The following is a 25,268-nucleotide window of genomic DNA, read 5'->3' as shown; positions in this document are numbered from 1 at the left end:
TATCAATTTTTGTACACTTAGCATTTATTCATGCACATGATAGCATAGAGGATGATAGAAAAATATTAAGAGATTATCACTTCTATATCAGCAATGATTGAACTCATTCATCAGAGTTTGTGCAAGGATGTTTTAGATTTTTCTATGACAATTTGAGGGAAAGTGATGAAAGATACAATCAACACATTATATGGTTGGATAATTGCACCACACAATTCAAAAATGCAAGGATGTTCTATTAGTTGAGTAGGATGTATGTGACAAGTGGAGTGCAACATTTTTGAAATTTCATTGAGGCAGGACATGGAAAGGGAGAGCATGATAGTGCTGGAGCATGTGTGAAAAGAGCCCTTAGTAGAGAGGAATTAAAGTACGAAGGTGGAAAAATATTAGAAAATGCTGAAACAATCGTCCAATGGTGCAATTCTATGATGGGACTAGGTAATATAGTTAACTCTGTGGTTTCTAGATATTTTTGGTTGATATGTGAACCTAAAATTGAAAATTTGCAAGATTTTTGTACACTTACAGGATCAAGTGAGATGGATTCATTTTGAATTTCAAATGCAGCATCACTAGTTATTCATACTAGAAAACTTGTATGCTTTTTCTCTTCATGTATGCATCATTTATGGGATGAATTTGAATCAAAATATTGGGTTGGCCAATGGTCTTGTAGACTTTTGTCACAAAAGTTTGCACCCTTGTCTAAAGTTTTTACCTAAGGACAACCTTGTGAAACATGGAAACAACCTCCAAGCTGTGGGACTTGAGCTATGAGGTTGAGTCTCTAGAGAAGGCGAGCTTCCTTTACTATCAGGGTGCACCTAACTACTCTTGGAGAGGAAAAGGGAGAAGGAATGCATTGAAGCAAATCTATCTATTCTCACCTAAGGGGGGTGATGCACCAAAAATAGAGTATTCAAACTAATCTTTGCCCATACATGTACTATTGAACCATTAGAAAACCAAAAGATATACACATCTAGACTTACTTTAATCTAACAATCACATGCAGATCAAAAACCCAAATAAATGGCACATGGAAAGAGAGGGTTCACTTAAATACCATTCATAGGCCAAAAGAGATACAGTCATGCAAGATTCTAGATATCTACAATACACCAATGAGAGGCAAATAGTTCTTGCACTTCACATCAATGGCTGAAGGAGATAAGAATGTCATACAATTTAGAGGAAAAGAAGATTTATAGTGAAACTACAGAGCAATATTAGAGAAAATAGAGAAGAGTTGACGATGAGAAAATCTACAAAAATTGACTTTATAGCTTAGGCATAACTAAGATATTTTCTAACTGAGGCTACTCGACAACCACTGCCATTAAGTCCTTGGAGAAAATTTGATCTGGGGCACAAATTCAGATACAATGAAATCTGATATTTTGTTGAAATAGGGCCCTAATAGAAATGATGCCATTAAACCATTTTGACCAAGTAGATGGATAAACTGGGGTGGTGGAGTGTTCTCTTGTTGTTTACTAGGTTCAACATTCATTTGAGACTAGTTGGAATTGATCATGAGGATCAAATCATGTAAGAAAACTCAATTTTGGCCACCAAACCAACTAACTGTGCCACCTTCCCAACTTAACCACGATGTCACATAATCGTCAACCTTAACTGTGAATACCTTAGTCATGCCCATAGGGACACATGTCCTTTAGGCGCTTTCTTCATTGTTTGATTATCTTGCATCTTCATAATGAGGGAAAGCGTTAATCATTGGTCTTTGTAAAATCAACGATCATGAAAGATCTTCAATATACAGACCTGCCCTTAAAATTTCTAGGCCCAAAAACCACTCAGTACAACCTGGTATCTAACTAGCACCACCTTGGTCACCCACATAAGAAAACAAGTCCCATAGAGACATTTGGTAGACAGGCACTTGCCTACATTCCTTAATATCCTTACATCTTCATAATGCAAGGAAGTGCGAGCCCTTGATCTATTTGCATCAAAAAATGGAAGGTACAATTGAGAACATATGATGTTACAATAGCTTTTATTCCTTTGGGCCCATGAGGAGACTTGGCAATCTAGTGCTTGCTCGCATTGCCAAGAAGTCTGACAAAACACAGAATGTGGGAAAGCGGGTACCAATCAAATTTCCAACTCACCCCTGTCACCTTGTCTACCCTATCTTTGGTGGCATACTGAAAAGGATAGACCCATGAAACCACATGGTAGAAAAGCACTTTCTTGCATTATGTAAAGATAGTGCATTTTGATAATGTGGGAAAGCACCCACCATAGATCACGAAAGATCTAACGGCAGGGAAAGTTGTGAACCTACAGAAATAAACTTAGGGAATATATGGGATACAATAAGGTTTTTTACTCTCTTTTTAATTTTTCTTTTTTGTATCTCCATGGCATTTAAATAATATTAAAGATGGTTAAAGACCATTGGGTGGGTCGGCATTCAAAAACAATTTTTTTTGGTGGGAGGCAAAAATAAGTAACATAGACCTTTGCATCCAATTGATTCATATCAACTTCCTACATCACTACAACTCAACCAGGTTGAAGCATCAATAGATTTTGAGCATGTATATGACCTAGTTGAACTAGGTACTAAGTTATCAATTTAATACTTGGTTAAAATAGATTACTTTCAATTTTTCCATTAACTTATCCTTCTATATAATGAAGGTCATGTATATGCAGTTATTGCATATGAGAATAATGATGAAGTAATAGATTACTTTCTATGTGGGTGTATTGAGCCCAAAAAGAAACTTATAGCTACAGTCATTGTTGGTGAGGATATCGAGTACCCAATAGGATACGTCATTGTGACAAGCACATGGCTTAGAAGGTAGTATATTTTTGTCCCCTACCATGAATATCTATTTAAGTCAATTTATCATGTATAATGTATTGAAATTTTGACTTTAAATTGTCTTTACAATTAAATGTAGGTACATTATCAATAAATATACCACATGGTTATTCGAGGATTTTGAGACACATGGACATATTCTTTATTACTCTAACCTTATTGTTGCAACAAATATACAATTGATACCATATCATGGAAGTCCTCTTAACAAAAAGTTGTGGAAAGTACGTGAATCTGATCATTGTTAGGAAAAAACCACGGACAGAAATAAAACTACATACAAATATAACCAATAACAGAAAATAATAGATCACACAGAAATGAACACAAGGCACCAAGATTTAACGTGGTTCACCCAATCCCTGGGCTACGTCCACTAAACAACAAGTCCGATCTTATTACAATCCAATGATTACAACCTGATTACAATCCATAATTCCTTACAGCTCAATACCGCCGCAAGAACCAATTTCACATCACAACATAATGAAAAATACCCAACCCTAAACTCTTTTATACAAGTATTTTATTTGTATTAGGGTTACAACATGTCAGCCATATGTATGTTGGCTACCATGTCGGCCACGGCCAAAAAAAAAAATTTGAGCTAATGCCCCGAACCCCACTATTTATGAAGTATGTACAGTACTTTCCTGATCAGTCACCATAATCTAACAATCTCCCACTTGGGGACTGATCAGGCTCCACACTAAACAACAATCTCCCACTTGGAGACTGATCCTATACTAATACCACTTCCACATGGAGCTCCCACTGGATCAAACCACCCTAGACTCTGTTGTTCTTTTATTCATGTTAAGTCTAAAAGACCAACCGAAGCTGAAGAGGAGTTCAACTTCTCCCATGTTTTAACCTTTGTCAACATATTTTTTGGATTGTCATTGGTGTGTGTCTTCTCCAGCTTTAACTATCCATCCTCCAAAACTAACCGAATAAAATAGTACCGCAACTATATGTGTTTGGTCTTAGAATGCAAAGCTGAATTCTTTGCAAGATGAATGGCACTCTGACTATCGGTGAACAAATAATTATCCTTTTGAGGATGTCCCAATTCTTCCAAGAAGAACTAAAGCCATATCATCTCCTTGGCTACCTCTATAGCAGCAACATACTCTATCTCTATAGTGGATAAAGCATTAATCTTCTATAACCTAGAAACCCAGCTCACGGCTGCCCCACCAACAGTAAAGACATAACATGTAGTACTCCACCTGGTATCAATATCCCCTACCAAATCTGAGTCAACATAGCCCTGTAAATCAGTAGTAGAGCCCCCAAAGTGTAAACACTTATTGGATGTTCCTCTCAAATATCTAAGAATCCACTTGACAGCATTCCAATGCTCAAACCCTGGATGACTCATATACCTGCTAACAACTCCCACTACATGGGCAATATCTGGCCTAGTGCATACCATAGCATACATCAAGCTTTCGACAGCTGAAGCATAGGGTAACTTGGACATCTTATCCTCCTCGTCCTATGTCTTGGGACACATCTCCTTAGTCAATTTCAAATGACCAGGTAAAGGTGTGCTGACAGCTTTAGCATTCTCCATAGAGAAACGTTCCAACACCTTCTCAACATAATCAGCCTGAGATAGCATTAATGTTCTATTCTTCCTATCTTTGCAAATCTTCATACCAAGGATTTTTTTTGCTGCCCCCAAATCCTTCATAGCAAATGCATGTGCTAACTAGCATTTTAGCCCCTTAATATGATCCATGTTAGACCTAGCTACAAGCATATCATTAACATATAAACATCAAATAATGTAGCTATCATCATCCAAACTCTTAAAATAAACATAGTTATCTGAATGACACCTGTTATATCCATGCTCATGCATAAAACTGTCAAATTTCAGATACCATTGCCGAGGTGCTTGCTTCAAGCCATATAAACGTTTCTTCAATTTGCACACTAAGTTCTCCTTACCTTTGACCTCAAAACCCTGTGGTTGAGCCATATATATTTCTTCATCCAAATCACCATGAAGAAAGGTTGTTTTAACATCCAGCTGCTCTAAATGCAAATCTTCAATAGCCACAAGACTTAAAATAGTACAGATAGAAGTCATTTTAACAACAGGAGAAAATATCTCATCAAAATCAAGTTCCTTTTTCTATGCAAATCCTTTTACAACTAACCTAGCCATAAATATTTTCTTGCCTCCTTCCTCTTCTTTCAACCTGTAAACCCACTTATTTTGTAAAGCCTTTTTACCTGCAGGCAACTTGCACAAATCCCGTGTCTTATTTTTCAGCAAAGAGTCCATTTCATCTTTCATTGCAGACTCCCACTAAATCTTAGTATCCACCTAGACAACTTCAACATAACTTTCAAGTTCACCAGCATTAGTAAGTAAAATAGAATACAAAGAGGGAGAAAACCTTTGTGGAGATCTAATTTGCCTCGTTGACCATCTAACATTCACTGGTATGTGTGGTATTTGTTGTTGCGGTTGTTGCACATCATGAGGAATGGCTGGAACATTAGCTTTTGGAGTATCATCTAGCACTACATAAATATCTTCTTTCTTCTCATGTTGCTGCAACAGATCTTTGTACAACACTTTCTCATTGAATATGACATCCCGACTTCTAATAATTTTAAGATTTTCAAAATCCCAAAGCCTATAACCAAATTCATTAATGCCATATCCAACAAAGACACATTTCTTTGACTTAGCTTCTAGCTTGGTTCTATTTTAAGAGTCTATATGAGCAAAAGCTTCACAACCGAAGGTCTTGAGAAAAGAATAACTCACCTTCTTCCCAATCCTTGCCTCCTCTGGAATACCATAGCCCAAAGGAGTAGAGGGACCTCTATTAATCAAATATACTGCAGTATTGACAGCCTCTGCCCACATGTGTAAGGGAAACCCAGCATGCAACCTCATGCTCCTTGCATGCTCCATTATAGTCCTATTCATGCATTCAGCCACTCCATTTTTCTGTGGAGTCCTTGGAACAATTTTTTGTCTATGAATACCATTAGTGGAGCAATAATCTTCAAATTCATGACTACAATACTCACCACCATTATCAGATTTGAGACATTTTAATTTCTTACCAGTCTTATTTTCAACCAAGCATTTCCATTTCTTAAATGTTTGAAATACATCAGATTTTTGTCTAAGGAAATAAACCCATACTTTTCTAGTTGCATCATCAATAAATGTAACATAATAATGAGAGCCACCAAGGGAAGATACCTAGGCTGGTCCCCATACATCCGTATGCACAAGCTCTAATTTCTCCTTTTTGTTTTCCTTCCCAGTCTTTACAAAACTCACTCTCTTTTGTTTTCCATATAGACAACTTTCACAGAAATCCATATTCACACATTTCAAACCTGGTAAAACTTTCTTTGAATGAAGTACTTTCATACCTTTCTCACTCATGTGCCCAAGTCTATTGTGCCACAACACTGTATCAGAATCTACAGTAGCTATTTGTTCTCCCTGCTCAACTGCAGCAATTGTTCCTGAACATTCATTTTTCTCTAAAATTATCAAAGTAGAAGGAACAATATGACTTGTACAAAGATATAAGGTGCCTGCTTTCACACCTTTTGCTATGACAAGGGAACCTTCTGATACCTTCCAATTTTTATCATTAAAAGTAACTACACAACCCTCATCACCGAGTTGTCTTGTTGAAATTAAATTCCTACTCAGCCTTGGAACATGTCTTGCCTCATGTAGTAGCCAATGATTCCCATTCTACAACGTAATCTTAATTTTTCCCTTTCCAACAATTTGACAGGGTTCATTATCCCCCAAATAACCAAGCCCAAAATCCCCTTGGACATAATCAGTGAAATAACCTCTATGAGGTGTAGCATGAAATGAAGCACTAGAATCTAAAATCCATGAATCATCAACACTTTCTAAAGATAGAAGCAAAGCATCCTCATCGGATTTTTTACTTACCACATTTGCCTCCTTGTCTCCATCTGATTTATCTCCTTCATTTTTCTTGCGATTCCAGCAATCTTTCTTTTTATGACCTAGTTTCCCACAATACCAGCAATTGTTTTATCCTCTCGATTGAGACCTCTTTCCCTTTGACTTTCCTCTTGATTTTCCACGATTTCCAAAGTTACTTCCTCTCTCAGTTGTTCTACCCCTACTTTGTGCATTCAAAGCACTTCCTGATGTAGATCCACTTGAGGATTTCGTACGAGTTTCCTCACTCAAAACAATACCGATCACATCATCATATTTTAGGGTACTAAATCCAGGAACAGAATTACTCACCGCCATTACCAAGCCATTCTAGCTTTCAGGCAAAGAACACAAAATCAAGAGAGCCCTAATTTCTTCATCAAAATTGATACCCACAAAAGATAACTGACTAGTAATAGTATTAAACTCATTTAAATGATCTGCAACAGATCCACCTTCTGCCATTTTCATATTAAATAAATGCTTCATGAGAAATACCTTGTTTGAAGCAAAGGGCTTTTCATACAATGTCGCTAGGGTTTTCATCAAATCTTTTGTCATCTTTTCTTTTGTAATATTAAATGCCACCAATGGTACCAAGCATAATCGAATGCTTCCGAGTGCCTTTTTGTCCAAAAGATCCCATTCAGCCTCTAACATAGTTCCCTGATTCTTGGCTTTTCTGTCCAACGGTTTCCATAAATCCTTTTGATATAGATAGTCTTCCATTTGCATCTTCCATAACTGGAAGTTCTGCCCATTAAACCTATCAACCCTCAACTTACCCTCATCTGCCATTGCTCCCACTCAACCGTGAGATTCCCACTTAATCGTGAGACTTTCTTGCAGAGGATAACTGAAAGACAACCTCGCTCTGATACCACTTGTTAGCAAAAAACCACAGGCAGAAATAAAACTACATGCAAATATAACCAATAATAGAAAATAATAGATCACACAAAAATGAACTCAAGGCACCAAGATTTAATGTGGTTCACTCAATCCCTGGGCTACGTCCACCAAATAGCAAGTATGATCTTATTGCATACCAGTGATTACAACTTGATTACAATCTGTAATCCCTTATAGCTCAATTCCGCCGCAAGAACCAATTTCGCATCACAACATAATGAAAAATACCTAACCCTAAACCCTTTTATGCAAGTATTTTATTTGTTTTAGGGTTACAGCATGTCAGCCATATGTATTTCGGCTACCATGTCGGCCATGGCCAAAAAAAAATTTTGGGTCGATGCCCTGAACCCCACTATTTATGAAGTATGTACAGTACTTTCCTGATCAGTCACCATAATCTAATAATCATGAGGCAATACTTGATACGATAAGGGTTAGAGTTGATCCAAAAGGTTCCCTTGATTGATTGTTTGCTATTTAGCTGAATCATTCTACGTATGGTAGAATAAATTTGAAAATTTTGTATATATGCTATGCAAAATGTTGCAACTTCACAGTAATGTGCATATGTAGATGCCAAATTTTGTACATAAAAAAGAGAAGACATGTAACATGTGCATATTTGTGTGCCATATTTTGTATAAAAATTCAATAAGAGATGTCACATGTACATATTTAGATGCCAAATTTTGGATATAAAAAAGAGAAGACATGTAACATGTGCATATTTGTATGCCATATTTTGTATAAAAATCTGATAAGAGATGTGACATGCGCATATTTAGATGCCAAATTTTGTATATAAAAAAGAGAAAATATGTAACATGTGCATATTTGTATTCCATATATTATTTTTTTGGGGCTTGATGATATCCTTAAAAAAATATTTAATTATCTTCAACTTATATGGATTTAGATGGTTGTTGTCTTGCATTTTTATTCCAAATTTCCCAAAATACCAAGAAAATAAATTATAGATTTGGATACCCTTTTGGCTTCTCTACAACATATATAAAGCTTGGATAGGGTTGTTTTGGACAGTGTCCTTGCTGTCACACTATGTCACCCCTTTTTAGGCTTAAAATAGCCTTCTGATTGGCACATAACATGATGATGATGTCATCATGAGGTCAATGCAGTCCAAGAAGAGTTAGGGTTAGGTTTTTACCATAGGTAAGGTTTGTGGTTAAGTTTAAGGTAGGGTCAATTTGCAACTTTTGAGCAATTTTTGCTCTTGCCATCTTTTGGTCAAATGGGTCCATCTAGGACTATTCTAGGACCCTAGTTAAGATTCCTAGGACGTATTAAGTAACTAATACCTAATTTTCCCATCCCTAACAAATTTTAACTTATTCAACAACTTTTAGCTCATTGAAGAACTTTTGACCAACTTAGGACCTAATCAGCAATTTTGGCTTTTCCTAACAATCCATGGCTGCTTTGTTTTCTTGGGTTTGTTGGGTTTAGGCTAGGACAAACCATGTTTTAGACACAACATCCCTCTAATGATATCGACCACATTGAATGGAAGTGTCCCTAAGGGTCTCTAAGCACTATTGGGCTATGATATTTGATCGAGCATTTCTCTGAGCTCGTGTAAGGTATTGACAAACTGCGAGGTGCTACAGGGTCATGTTATCTAGGCCTACAACAATGTATCTCAGTTGTAGAGATTCAACTTTGTTTGGATTTGGCATCCGTATCTCGCCTATTGCCAAAAGTTGGAATACTACTCAGTTAAAATGAGCAAGGTTGTGTATATTTCAAACCGTTGGTCCTAGGATCAAATCGCCTACTTTGTTAGCTTCGATTGGTCAGGTTTAGCCTAGGACCAAACTCATTTCAGCCACAATGTCCCTCTAACAGTATCAACTACACTGAACGGAAGCATCCCTAAGGGTCTCTAAGTTGCATCGGGCTATGATCTTTGATCGAGCATTTCTCTGAGCTTGTGCAAGGTATTGATGAACTATCAGGTGCTACAAGATCACATTATCTAGGCCTACAATAACCTATCTTAGTTTTTAGAGATTCAACTTTGTTTGGATTTGGCATCTGTATCTCTCCTATTGCCAAAAGTTGCAATGTTACTAAGTTAAAAAGAGCAAGGTTGTGTATATTTCAAACTATTGGTCCTAGGATCGAATCATCTTCTCTATTAGCTTTGGTTAGTTGGGTTTAGCCCAAGACCAACCTTATTTCAATCACAATGTCCCTTCGACAATATCAACCACACTAACTGGAAGTGTCCCTAAGGGTCTCTATGCACCATTAAGCTGCAATCTTTGGCACAAATACAAAAATCATGACATATTTTGACTTTTCATGTCTTATTACATCAAAATAAGTGACATATGATTACATGTTACAATTAATTTGATAAACATGTTACATTTTCTGTATAAAATAATGAATTTTCATGTGTTCGATTAATTGCAAGAAAGTAAGCTGAAATACAAGTTTGTATGCACACATTCAACAAGTTGGATGGAAATCCAAGTTTAATGTATATCAAAATGAACAATATATTATGTCATATCAATCATATAGTTACAAAAAGATGTTATGTCTCATTGGTACAATGCAAAATTTGAATACCTAACAAATGTTGAATGTGTACAATAAAAATCTCAAATGTGCACAATACAAATATCGAATATATACAATACAAAAGTTGAATACCCAATAAATGTCAAATGTGTACAATAGAAATGTTGAATGTGCACAATAAAAATCTTGAATATAGACAATACAAAAGTCAAATATATGTCAATGTCATGTGTGTTGAAAATAATTGATTAATTGTGTTTTCTCTTTTATGTTACACAAAATGTCATATCACTACTAGTCAGTGTATGCCGAGCTCACTCGAGCGATGAAGACAATTTCTTATGTCTGTCGAGCATTCCAGAGTTTACCTAGTTCAAAAGACAATTTTTACCAAGTTCACTCAATTGTCAAAGGAAAGTATGCAGAAGTTGAGTTTTAATTGAGCTCACTCAGTTAATGAAGAAAATGTTGGATGGTACTACTGTTAACTGAGCTCACTCGGTTACCAAAGGAACTTTGTGAATATGCAATGTTAATCAAGTTCACTTGGTTAACACAAGAAAATCATTTTTGAGTTAGTGTCTATCAAGCATGGTTGGCTAATGAAAGATTTTCTTATTTTGGCATATTGAGTTCAATTGATTTAGTTGTTGCTTCTAGCTGACTGAGGAGATGAATATTAAGTATTCTAATTTGTATTCAAACCAACTTGACAATGTGTAAGATATAAATATAAGGTCAAGTTGAGGACTGAATATGTGAAACATAACAAAAGATTTGATGATGCCTAGAGGAAGTAAATTAGAAGGATAAGTAGAATATCGTTGTTGAGATAAAAAGATACATTTGATTAGGAAGGATCAAGTATTCAAGCTAGAATTGAGATCTATAATTAGTAATTTAGTCACATTAGAAATCAAGTCATATCATTGTTACTTTCTAACCATTGTAGCAAAGATCTAAATCTCTTAACACAGATGGTTTAACAACTATTTGTAAATTCTCTAACAAGGTGGCATTTCTAGATTGAAGTTTCTAAAGACCTCTAACAAGGCCACTCCTAACAAGGCGATTAAATCCTCTAATAGGGTCACACCTAACAGTGTGTTTTGTAACCTTTAACAGAGTTGGCTCCTAACAGGGCTCACTTTAGAAGAGTGAAAATCACTAACTAGTTGCAATTGGTGGTTTTTCCCAAATTGGGTTTCCACGTTAAATCTTGGTGTCACTTGTGTTCATGCTATTTATTTTATGTATGCAACTAAGTCAAACTTAAAGTTAATTTCATTAAGTTTAGTATATTTACTTATTGTCGAGTTACAATATTTTCTAGTGTAAATCGAGTGCATGTATGATTGTCGAGTTATAGCATAATACAATTTAATTAGAGCTTTGATTTGTATTGACATCTTAGGGATTTGGGATTTATTTTTGTAGTAATTGATTCACCCCTCCCCTCTCAATTACTCCTCTTATATTTCCAACAATTGGTATTAGATATTTTGGTGCTTGTAGAAAAGGTTTCAAGGACCTAAGCTAAAGATCAAGATGTCTTATAGAAGGGAGATCCCAAAGCTAAACAAATATAACTGCAAGGTCTAGGAATTTGGCTTAGGCCAAAATTCACCCAAGAACTAAAGAACTCAACAAAAGAACACAGTAGACCAAAATAGATAGAGTATTATCAAAATGATGATATTCATTCAATAACTGGGTTAGAGTACACTAGGAGTGCCTGAATATAAAGGCCTCAAGAGAGCTTCTAGAATGCATAGAAGTCAGCATCATGATATGTCATACAACCAGGCACATGTCTACCAGATATGGATTACCCTCCATTAAGCACAAGATTAAGTGTGATGATGTGACGATAAGCCTACAATGGTGTAGCATGCAAATCAATGGTGTAGACAACATGTGCTAAATGAGGAGTGCAAATAACTGTGTTGTCAACATGAGAACTCAGTGAATGATGCATACTCCTATGTTGTAGACACCATGTGCATAATTAGAGTTGGGTAACTCAATGAGAGTACACAAACTCCTAAGTGTCTCACTTATAATAATAATAATAAAATAATGCAAAATAATTAAATAATGCATTAACCTAAGTAAACTTAAGTAAGTGTAATAAGTAAATACTATCCCAAAGAACTGTCTGTCTCTGCAACTGATGAAGAACCCTGCTACAACTGTTGATCATAAGTATCCACAATCACTTCAACCTATGAGGATTGATCATCTAGAGAATGAACAAGAGAGTTGGATGGAACCCTCATGACAACTGTATAAGGTAATTATGCATCAAGAAGAAGAGGCAAATCGTGAATATTGTCACTAAACCTATATTTGGAAGACTAGATGTACCCTATTGTTCTAGACCTATCACTGTGGTGATGTATGCATGTGGATAGAACTAATGAAGTGACCTCTCACTGTATCTATCGATAGAACCCCACATGTCTAAATCTATTGACGCACTATCACTAAAATCACTATCAATTTCCACACTGTATAATGTGTGGAGAGGAGTAGAGGACAAGCTTGGAGAACTTTCCTCAAAATGTACATCCTTCTCCACAAATATCTGATGAGTCTCAAGATCTATGAGTCTATGTGCCTTCACACTATCTTCATAACCAATGAAGGTACAAGGCTGAGATGACTGTGGATTGCATTCCCTGGAAGATCTCTTTGCCCGTGCAGGACAATCGAAGACTCTAAAGTGTGTCACAATAGGTTTTTTGCCACACCATGCCTCAAAAGGAGTTTTGCCATCTAAGGCTGGATGAGGAGAATGATTAAGAATGTGAGTGGCACTTGAGATTGCGTTGACTTCTAATGATGGATCTAGAGACTTGCAATGAATCATGCAACTTGCCATAGATTTGAGAGTGTGGATCTTCAAAGCTGCAACATCTATCTTATGTGGACTGAATGTTGGTGAAGTCTGAAGATCAATGCCCTCATGTCTACAAAATTCCTTAAGTCTTCTATTCACATCCATGTTTCCATTTTCCATGCAGAGTACTTTGATGGCCTTTTTGGATTTTCATTCTACATGAGTCTTGAAGTCTAGAAACTTATCCAACACTTCATTTTTACTATGCAGAAAGTAGACCCAAGTGAACCTTGAAAGGTCATCAACTAAGGTGAGTATGTAGCAACCCTGACTAAATGCAAAAGGACCTACTAATACCATGTGAACCATCTGTAGAACACTAGTTTCTCTAGAAGACTTCCCTCTTTGTAAATTCCCCTCTAGATGCATATCAACTAAATCTATTGAACACTTGCCCTTAGAAAAGTTGATTTGAGGTAGACCTTTCACCATGCGGTTTGTGCAAAGTTACTGAAGATAGCAATAGTCAAGATGACCATACCACTCATGCCATAATTGAATGTTTGAATTGGATTGAGATAACAAGGCCTTTGAAGGAGACTTGGGCACAAAATGGGAGAAAGAGTACAACCTCTTTTGATCATTCACTTTCCCCACTGCAACCAAGGAATCATCTTTAAGACTGTGCACCTGAACCAAGTCTGGAAGGAACTCAACTCTATGTCCATCTCCAAGGTGAGTGATTTGGTAGATTGATAGGAGATTCAAACGTAGGTTTGGAACATAAAGAGCCTCTTGAAACTCTCCATTTTCCATTTCCACGTTTCCTTTTCCTTCAACTTCCATTTTTTTATCATTCCCCATGAGATGTGCGGTACCTTTGAGTGATTCAATGAAGAAAAATCCTCTATTGAAGAACCCATATGATATGAGGCACCTGAGTCAAATATCCATTCCTCTGAAGATTTTGCATTAGCCATGAATGCTTTCCCTTTGCCCTTTGAATCTAAAGAAGACCCTTTCTCCTTATAAGCATTAGGCAATGGAACATTATGTTTCTTCATGATATTAGTCAATTCATCAATCTTTTTGATATAACACTCATGCTCTTCATGACTTGATTTCTTGCAATAAGCACACTTCTTCTTCTCCTTATTTTTGTTGTCCCCCTTCTTGTTGGAATTTGAGGACTTTCCTTTTTTATTGGATTGTGGTGTTGTCTTTTTTGCATCCTCATATTTTCTCTTCCATTTCTTCTTACCCTTTCTTTTATTTGAAGATTGTCCAGCTAAATTTTGAGAACCCTCATTAACCACCAATGCTTTAGACTGAGGTGTTTTGAGAATCCCCATTAATTTCAACTTATTTTCTTCATCATCCAATAGTTTAGCATATTCATCAAAAGTGATTTTCTTGTAGGCAAACCCTAAGGTAGTCTTTGAGGTGTTAAAAGAAGATACAAATGTGGAATACTCTGATGGAAGCTTGTTATGAATGAGATAGATCAGTCTGTCATCTTTGATAGAACTCCCACAATCAGTAAGCTTTGTCCTTAATTCATTCACTTTGATGATGAAATCTTGGATTGAGTCATACGACTTAGGATCTAAGGAAACAAGCTCATCTTCAATTTTGAACACATCCTCCTTAGACACTTTCCCATAAAGGCTTTCGAGGGTATCCCAAGCTTCCTTGGATGTAGTACATTTCTTAATTTGATATATGATCTTATCACCTACCCCCAAACATATATCACCTAGGGCTTTCCAATCCATTGCTACCCAATCTAAAATTTCACTTTCTAATGCTTTATCACCTTCTGGTTTAGGAAGAGTACCATCTACATATTGTGAAACTCTATTATGCATTAAGTGATACCACATTTTTATTGACCATGAAGCATAGTTATAAAGAGTTAATTTAGGAAACTTAAAGTTGCCCATAATGCAAAAAATGAAAGAAAAGTGCAGAAAAGAGAGAATAGGCCACTTTCTAATTTTAGGCTTTGTGGACTTCTGATTTTGCTTGTTACAACCTCTAAATAGAGTAAAAATCTAAAACTTTACAATGTGCTACAATTTTGAAGCATTACAAAGAAAAGAAAGGCCCTTTGCTGAAAGTGGCAATTTTGTCCACACAACTCTACAATCTGATGCTAGATCTAGAAAGTAGACAAAAAAATATGCACTTTTAAAAAAACCAAAACATATTTTTGACTCCAGATGTGCCTGTACAGAGCGTTTGAAGTTGCAAAATGTAGGATTATCCAGTACAATCACCAAAATATTCAATTTTTTAACAATCTATGCACCAAAACTAGAAAATGGCTGCACCACTAAACAATTTAGAAAATTCTACCCAATTTTTAAAAAAATTGCACTTAATTTGGAGTTCAAATGTGCAAGTTATGGCCTCTCAAAGATGGATTGTCCTCAGATGATGTGGCAGCTAATGTGGATTTCCGTACTATATGAAATCGTATGGACTAAGACAAATTGTCAAGTGACATGGCAATGATGTGTTTGATGACTCAGCTATAATGTGGGTAGTTGCATATGCGGTGAGTTGGCATCCTATCACTGATGACTGTGCAGGCGCTGATGTGGGAGTGTGCCACGTGGTGGGGAGGGATTTCTCTGTGTCGACCAGCACAAGCTCTATTTGTGTTGTCAAAAATACAAAGCGGTGCTAGAGATCAAAGTTTTATGGGCGTGTCACCACCAAATTTTGATTTACTCCCATTGTTGGGTCTCTGGATATTAATCCCACATTTGTGGGAATTTGGTTGTGAGCATTGTTTAAATAGAAAGGGTCGCACACCCAAAGAAAAGATCGTCATGGAAAGGGTACTTGCCAGTTGATGAACTCTACCTGCAGATTTGTGTTTACTGAAAAAGTTTTTTGGCTAGGGAAATTGATTATGTCTATTGGATTCGTTGTGGTGGCCAGATTTGGTAGGGTGCCCACTACGGTGTGGATTTGCAACGCTCGATTATTATAATAAATAGCCTACCCCAATTGCAAATTGGGGCCTCTTGGTTCTGATTTGCAAAAAAAAATTGCCTCATGATCAACTTTCACCCAATATAGGCAAATTTATAGTCAATCTTCACTGAATCAATGCTTCGGATGCAACAGTGAGGTCAAATCTGGCTTTAGATGCTCCCAATTTTTGTAGATCTTTGAAATTTGAGTCGAGATGTTGAAGTATGAACGGTCTCAAATGGCTACATAATGAGAATCTCCCTTAGCTTTGATACCATGTAGGAATTTGGCTTAGGCCAAAATTCACCCAAGAACTAAAGAACTCAACACAAGCACACAGTAGGCCAAAATAGATAGAGTATGATCAGAATGATGATATTCATTTAATAACTGGATTAGAGTACACTAGGAGTTCCTGAATATAAATGCCTTAGGAGAGCTTCTAGAATGTATAGAAGTTAGCATCATGATATTTCATACAAACTAGGAACATATCCAATAGATATGGATTATCCTCCATTAAGCAAGGGATTAAGTGTGATGATGTGAGGATAAGCCTACAATGGTGTAGCATGCAAATTAGTGGTGTAGACAACATGTGCTAAATGAGGAGTGTGAATAACTGTGTTGTCAACATGACAACTCAGTGAATGATGCATACTCCTATGTTGTAGACACCATGTGTATAATTAGAGTTGCGTTACTCACTGAGAGTACACAAACTCCTAAGTGTCTCACCTAAAATAATAATAAAATAATGCATTAACCTAAGTAAACTTAAGTGTAATAAGTAAATACTTATTTACACCAACACAAGGCATGGTAGGAACTCATGAGGCTACACTTGGAAACCATTGGAGATTTAAGGCTAAAGTATCTAGCTGCCAAATACAAAGCTCCTACTGGAACTATGACTATTGAAGAAATTGCAAAGAAGAAGAGTCATAATATGATTGATATTGCTTCATCTCTCGAATATGTTGAATTTGATGAGGTCAAAGATTATGGAACTGCTTATGAAATGTGGATCAAGCTAAAAGCCATCTATGGAGGAGATGACAATGTAAGGAGAGCCAAAGTTGAAAGTCTTAGAGGACAGTTTGATCAAATGAAAATGAGAGAGGATGAAAACATTGCAAAATATGTTGAAAGAATCAAAGCTAGTGTTAGTGCTATCAAATCCTTTGGAGGAACAATTGAGGATGTAACAATGGTAAGCAAGGTACTCAAAATCCTTCTTCCTATCTATGCAATTAGAGTTCCTACTATTCAAGAAATGAGATGTGATCCAAATAACAATATAACTTTGGATGCTCTAGTTGGAATATTGACAACATTTCAACTAGACAACTATGACAATTATACTCCTAGTTCTAGAAATCTTGAGTCTACATTTGAAGCCAAGGTGTCACTCAAGAAGAAAGCTAAAAGATCTAAAAACAAACAATTTGAAACTGAAGAGGAAGAAAATTCTGACAGTGATCTTGAAGCCATTGAAGCATTTCTTGCAAGAAGGTATCCCAAAGGCAAAGGAAAGTATAAAGGTAAAATTCTTGTAATCTATTTCTCTTGTGAAGAAGTTGGACACATTGCTGCAAGGTGCCCAAATAGAGAAGAAAAAGATGAAAAGAAGCACAACAAGTACAAAGGCAAGAAGGATTTCAAAAACTATAAAGACTACAAGGACAAAGGTAAGAAATCTTATTTTATGGCTAAAGATTCAGATAGAAGTGAAGATGATGAAATGGTTTATATTGTTGTAAAAGATGAATCTGATGATGAAGGAGATAAAATGACACTTATCTCTCATGTTAGAAAAAATCATACGTGGATTATTTATAGTGGTTTCTAACATCATATAACTGGTGATAAAATAAAATTTTAACACATGAAATATTATGATGGTGGTAGTGTGAGATTTGGAAACAATGAACCTTGTTGCATAAAGGGAAATGGTTGTATCTCACTAACCAATGAACTTAGATGTGACAATGCTTATTGGGTTGAAGGACTAAAGAATAATCTACTAAGTGTGGCATAGTTGAATAACATTGGATTCCAGGTAGAATTTATGAATGGGAAGGCCAAACTGTTTGATGGAAAAGGTAATCTAGTTGGGTCTGGCAAACAAACAAAAGGTAACCTATTCTACCTAGATCTCGATGAAAGTTCATGTTTTATTGCTCAAGTAGAAGAAAGTTGGTTATGGTATAAAAGGTTGTGTCATGTGAACTTTGATAATCTAATAAAGATAAGAAAAAATTGAAGATTAAGATGTATTCCTAGTCTAAGGAAACCTAATATGGGTCTATGCAAAAATTGTCAAATTGGTAAGATAGGAAAGACAAGTTTCAAAAGCAAAGACTATCATTAAAAGAAGTCTTAGAGCTTGTATATACAAACTTATGTGGACCTATTGGAATAGAGAGCTATAGTGGAGATAAGTATTTTATTCTATTTTTTGATGATTATTCTAGAATGATGACTGTAATGTATCTGAAAGAAAAAATTGAAGCTTTTCAAAAGTTTAAGTGGTATCTAGCAAGAGTAAAGAAAGAAATAGGAAAGAAGCTGAAATGTTTGAGATCAAAAAGAGTAGGTGAATTCTTTTCCAATGAGTTCAATGAATTCTACATTGACAAAGGAATTAAGAGACAAGTATCAGGCTCTAGGCCCTAGTACACCACAATAGACTGGTATAGCTGAAAGAAGGAACATATCCATCATGGATTGTGCAAGAACCTTAATGATATAAAAGAGTGTTGCAATCAAATATTGGAAGGAAGAAATCAGTACTATAGTGCATACCTTGAATAGAGTATAGTTGAAGAAAGACTCAAATCAAACTCCTTATGAAATACGGTATGGCTACAAACCTAATGTAAGTTACTTGAAAGTATTTGGTAGCAAATGTTATATCTTGAAAGAATCTAGGAAAGTTGAATTTGAAGTCAAAGGTGATGAAGGAATATTCCTAGGATACTACTACAGAAGTAAAGCATACAAGTGTTTGAGTCTAACTACTCATAAGATCATAGAAAGTGCACATGTGAGAATTGATGAATTTGCATAAAAGAGTCAAGAAGAAAGCAATAGAGAACTTGAGGATTACAGAAGATTTTTTTACTATGAACCTATTACATTGCCAAATCTATTTGGAAGTTAGGAGGCCTCACCTCCCGAGTCCCCAAAATATCCAAAAGCTATCAATTTGCAACTAGTGCAACCTGAGTCATAGTCTAAAGGACCTAAGTTGCAGTCATAAGCTACCGAGTTGTTGCCAGAGAAGATTGAGTCAGATAGACCTAAGTTACAAACAATGGGACCCAAGATTTATATAGAAGATCGTGAAGAGGATAGTGGAACATATTCTAAATCCAAAGTACCTGTGTTAGCAAGATATGTTAAAAGGCACCATGCACCTGATTAGATCATTGGAGACAAGTTAGATGGAACAATGACAAGAAAGAAATTGAAAGGTACATGTTTTCTTGCTGAATTTGAACCTAGAAATTTCAAAGATGCTTTGGATAATGAAATTTGGATTGAAGCTATGAATGAAGAAATAGAATAGCTAGATAAGAATAAGACTCGGGCTCTTTTTCCTAGACCCAAGGATAAAAATGTAATTGGCACAAAGTAGGTATTCAAAAATAAATTAAATGAAGATGGAAAAGTTTCAAGAAACAAAGCAAGGTTAGTTTGTAAAGGTTATTCTCAAGAAGAAGGTATTGATTATGGTGAAAATTTTTCTCCTATTGCAAGATTAGAAGGTGTTATAACTTTACTAGCATATCCAGCACACAGAGGATTTAAAGTTTATCAAATGGATTTAAAATCTGCATTCTTGAGTGGAAATCTTGATGAGGAAGTCTACATAGAACAACCTAAAGGTTTTGTAGATCCTAGAAAAAGAGATATGGCCTTCAAATTACACAAAGCTTTGTATAGTCTCAAGAAAGCTCCTAAATCCTGGTATGAAAGACTTCATAGCTACTTGATAAAAATTGGTTTTGAAAGAACAAATGATAATAGCAATCTGTATATATCAAAGAAGGACCAAACAAGAAGATTGTTTTGGTAGAAATATTTGTGGATGACACTTTATTTACAAGAAATGATGACTTATGCAAGGCATTTTCAAAAGAGATGAGTAAAGAATTTGAGATGACCATGTTTGGAGAGATAAAATTATTTGTTGGATTGCATATTCAACAAAAGAAAGATGGCATCTATATTACTCAATCTAAATATATCAAGGAGATACTAAAGAAATTTGGAATGGAAGATTCCAAACCTATTCAAAAACCTATGTTGACTAGACATAAGATTTCCAAAAATGATGATTCCAAAAATGTAGATCAAACCACATACAGATCAATGATTGGAAAATTCCAATATGTAGTGGACACAAGGCTTGATACTGCATTAGCAGTTAGTATGGTCGCAAGATTCTTAGCAAACACCTATGTCTACTAGACATAAGCTTTCCAAAAATGATGATTCCAAATATGTAGATCAAACCACATACAAATCAATGATTGGAAAATTCCAATATGTAGTGCACACAAGGCCTGATATTGCATTAGCAGTTGGTATGGTCGCAAGATTCTTAGCAAATCCCAAATAAAATCACACGATGGCAATCAAGAGAATCATGAGATATTTGAAAGGTACTGAAGACTATGGATTATGGTATAAAAAAAGGAGGCAATTTGGATTTGAAAGAATTCACAAATATTGATTGGGTAGGAAGTGTTGATGACAGAAAGAGCACAAGTGGTGGAGCATTCTTTCTTGGTAAAAGACTAGCGTCTTCAACAAGCAAGAAGCAAAATTATATTTCTTAGTCCACAATAGAAGCATAATATGTGGCAATAGTAGTTAATTTTTCCAATGTTGTTTGGTTCAAGCAATTGTTGGTAGGTATGAAGATAGATATCAGGGATCGAGTGGGTATCTTCTATGATAACACCAATGCAATTAATATATCCAAGAATCCTATGATGCATACCAAAACCAAGCACATTTCTATAAATATCATTTTTTGAAAGAATTGGTACAAGATAAAGAGGTAAGATTGGTATATGTGAATACTAAAGAAAAAATTGTAGATATATTCACTAAGCCATTACCTAAGGATGCATTTTTGTATCTAAGAGGTAAGTTAGGGGTCATTCCCCTATCTGAAACTCACTAAATATAGTTTAGTAATGCATAAACTAGAGCATGTTGAAGATTAGATAGTTGATGTAGTATTGACAAGGCACATTGCAAATGAATCAGTACATGAGGTACATTGATATTCACTGAACATTTTCTTTGGCATGAGACGTCAAAGAGGGAGAATTTTTTTTGTCACATCTCATAGAAATTTTATTACTTTAGAGATGTCAAAGAAAGAGAACTTGGTCTAATATCAAAGAAGGAAAGTTTTCTATCAAAAGAAGATGTTGAAGACAGAGTTTTGCTAATAGAGGGAGAAACTAAAGGCAAAGTGAGTTCACATTGATAGAGGGATTTCTCATGGATGAGAATTAGAATGAAACTAAGGATATGTTCCTTACTTTATTCTTGCTCTAAAAATTTTATTTTATTATGACATGTTGTGTTTCCATCAATGTCGAAGAGGGAGATTGTTGAAAATAATTGATTAATTGTGTATTGTCTTTGATGTTACACAAAATGTCATATCATTTCTAGTCCATGTATGCCAAGCTCACTCGGGTGATGAAGATAGTTTCGTGTGCCGGTCGAGTATTCCAGAGTTTGCCTAGTTCAGAAGACAATGTCTACCGAGTTCACTCGGTCGTCAAAGGAAAGTTTGCAAAAGTTGAGTGTTAACTGAGTTCACTCAGTTAATAAAGAAAATGTTGGATAAAACTAGTGTTAACGAAACTCACTTGGTTACCAAAGGAACTTTGTGAATATGCAATGTTAACCTAGTTCACTTGGTTAACATAGGAAAATAATTTTCAAGTTAGTCTCTATCGAGCATGGTCAGCTAACGAAGGATTTTCTTGTTTTGGCATATTGAGTTCAATTGATTTAGTTATTGGTTCTAGCCAATTGAGGAGATGAATATTAAGTTTCTAAGTTTTATTCAAGTTGATTTGGCAATGTGTAAGACATAAATATAAGGTCAAGTTGAGGATTGAATGTGTGGAACATAACAGAAGAATTGATGATGCTTAGAGGAAGCAAATTAGAAGGATAAGAAGAATATCCTTGTTGAGCTGCAAAGATACATTTGATTAGGAAGGATCAAGTATTTAGGCCAGAATTGAGATCTATAATCAGCAATTCAGTTGCATCAGAAATCAAGTCATCTCATTGTTACTTTTTAACCATTTTAGTAGTGATCTAAATCTCTTAACAGAGTTGGTTTAATAGCTATTTGTAAATCCTCTAACAAGGTGATATTTCTAGATTAAAGTGTCTAAAGACCTCTAACAAGGCCACTCCTAACAGGGTGATTAAATCCTCTAACTAGGTCACACCTAACAGTGTGTTTTGTAACCTTTAACAAGGTTGGCTCCTAACAGGGCTCACTTTAGAAGAGTGAAAATCACTAACTAGTTGCAATTGGTGGTTTTTTCCAAATTGGGTTTCCATGTAAATCTTGGTGTCACTTGTGTTCATGCTATTTATTTTATGTATGCAACTAAGTTAAACTTAAGGTTAATCTCATTAAGTTTAGTATATTCAGTTATGGCTGAGTTATAGTATTTGCTAGTGTAAACCGAGTGCATCTATGTTTTCCAAGTTACAATTGAATACAATTTAATCATAGTTTTGATTTGTATTAACATCTAAGGGATCTGGGATTTATTTTTGTAGTAATTGATTCACCCCTCCCCTCTCAGTTACTTCTCTTATATTTCCAACAATGTGATGACCACAACTACATATGTATATCACTATCAATATCTATGACTATGCATAATTGTCAAAATTAAGCCTCTTTGATGCAGTTTGTGGCTCACCAAGTGTCTACAGAAGAATAATTAAAATACACTATCGAATATCTTATCCATAAGTAATATGAAAATAACTAGAAATGGGGTTCTAAATTGTGGATAGTTGAGTAGTTCATTACCTCTTCCCTTTGTCCCACAGTTAGACTGAATAATAATGGGTGGGGACTCCTCACAAAATGATGAGGTAGAGTGACAATGGGAGACACAACTACCAATGAATCAATGCTCATGGGAGGCGCAACCTGTATGATAAGCAATAAAATGTTAGCATTATAGAGTGGTATTAGGGATTACAAATAGAGTAAAAAAACAAAAAATGTATTGTAGTCTGAGCTAGACCTCCCCTGCCAGTAGGAGGTACAAGCATTGATGAATCAATGTTGGTATGAGGCACAACCTGTATGGTGAGCATTAAAATGTTAGAATTGTAGATTGGGCATTAGGTATTTCTATCACTCACACAAGCAATCCAAATTGAGATCACAAAACGGCTTCAACTAAGACTCTACATACATACCTTTAGCCTCTATTGGGTTTGACCCTGTCTTTGACGCTTGGGACTCCTAAAAAAATGAAATGGGAAAGGATTTGCACAAAGTTTCAAAGACTATTGTAATAGGTAAAAGATAAATAACACATGTTAATAAGTCAAGTTATTGATAATTATTATAAAACTAGAAAAAAACATGTACTCATTTGTAAATACAACTGCTTAATATCTATATAGAAAAAATGCATACTATAACCTAAAATTTATGAGAAGGAAATTATGAAATTTTACCTCTTCCATTGCCTCAACATCGGCAGTCTTGGGAGCATTCATCAACTCTACAAAACTAAATTGTTTCTACATATATTCAAAAAAAAAGTCAACATGTATTCATCAATATTGAGTACATGTATATACATTCATTCATACTAAATTTCAAAATATAAACTTGACTTGTATTTAATACCTTTTTTTGTTTTGGTGTTCTTGTTGATTTCTTTCCCTTTCCTCCAAACCTCGAGCTATGTGGAGTACCCTAAAGAAGAAACAAATATAACATAAGAGGAATCAATAAGACACATCATGAGTTGAACTCAAATCATAAATTTGATAGGTGTGTAAGCTATGATACTAGATATCTCTCAAGGCCAAAGTTAGTGGCAGAAAGCGTGGCATCATCAATTTGAGAAATTTCAGCCTCGGACAAGCCCTATAAAATAGTAAAGAGTATTGCTTAAATATGAGATAATGTTTTAAATGACAAGAAGGCAAAATGACTTGAAGGACAATATTGGAAGGATAGTACAAGGCCTAGAAATTGAAAACAAAGAGACTGAGAAGGAAAAGAGAGATGTGAATGAACTTTTGGCACCTTGTCAAGAAATAAAAGTGGAGATTCATGATCCCTACACTTCTTAAAGACACCCTATGTGAGATGGAGGTTCTTCAATGTGGATGGGTATATGGAGGATGAACTTACATGAGGTTCATTAGATAGAGTTTGGGTATGCTAGGAGCAAGATATGTGGATGGGAATTGGATGGATTTGATGAATTTGGGAGGGTTGAAATGATGGTAGGAGATGGAAAGGTATTATTGTACTTTTAAGAATACCAATTAGGAAACAATATTTTAAATCCAATTTATTGTTTTACTTTTAAGAATATTTAAAAAACTTTTCCTTAGGTGTTCTTGCTCCTAGCCTCGTACCTCTAGCAGAACGAATCCTATGCGGTGTTCTCATACCGCTTGCTACACCATGCATTGCATATTGTTTGAACATATCAATCTAAAGTGCTCAATAAAATTTTAAAAATATTTCCTTTTACAATATTTCTAGGTGATTAAATAATATCATGTTAAAACTCATGAGGTTCATTAGATGGGGTTTGGGTAATTCTAGGAGCAAGAGATGTGGATGGGAATTGGATGGATTTGATGAATGAGAGGGTTTCAATGATGGTAGGAGATAGAAGATGATCTATAAGTGGTTTGTTAGTGTCATACCAATTAAGAAATAATATTTTTAAGCCAGTGTATTATTGTACTTTTAAGAATATTTTAAAAATTTTACCTCAGGTGTTTTTGCTCCTACCCTTGCACCTCTAGCAAGATGAGTACTCTGTGGTGTTCTTGTACTGCTTACTACACCATACATTACATATTGT

Source organism: Cupressus sempervirens, chromosome 5 (assembly GCF_028749045.1).
Source record: "Cupressus sempervirens isolate cs-2001-9-10 chromosome 5, ASM2874904v1, whole genome shotgun sequence".
In the NCBI taxonomy this organism is placed as follows: Eukaryota; Viridiplantae; Streptophyta; class Pinopsida; order Cupressales; family Cupressaceae; genus Cupressus; species Cupressus sempervirens.
This window is presented reverse-complemented; position numbering follows the sequence as displayed.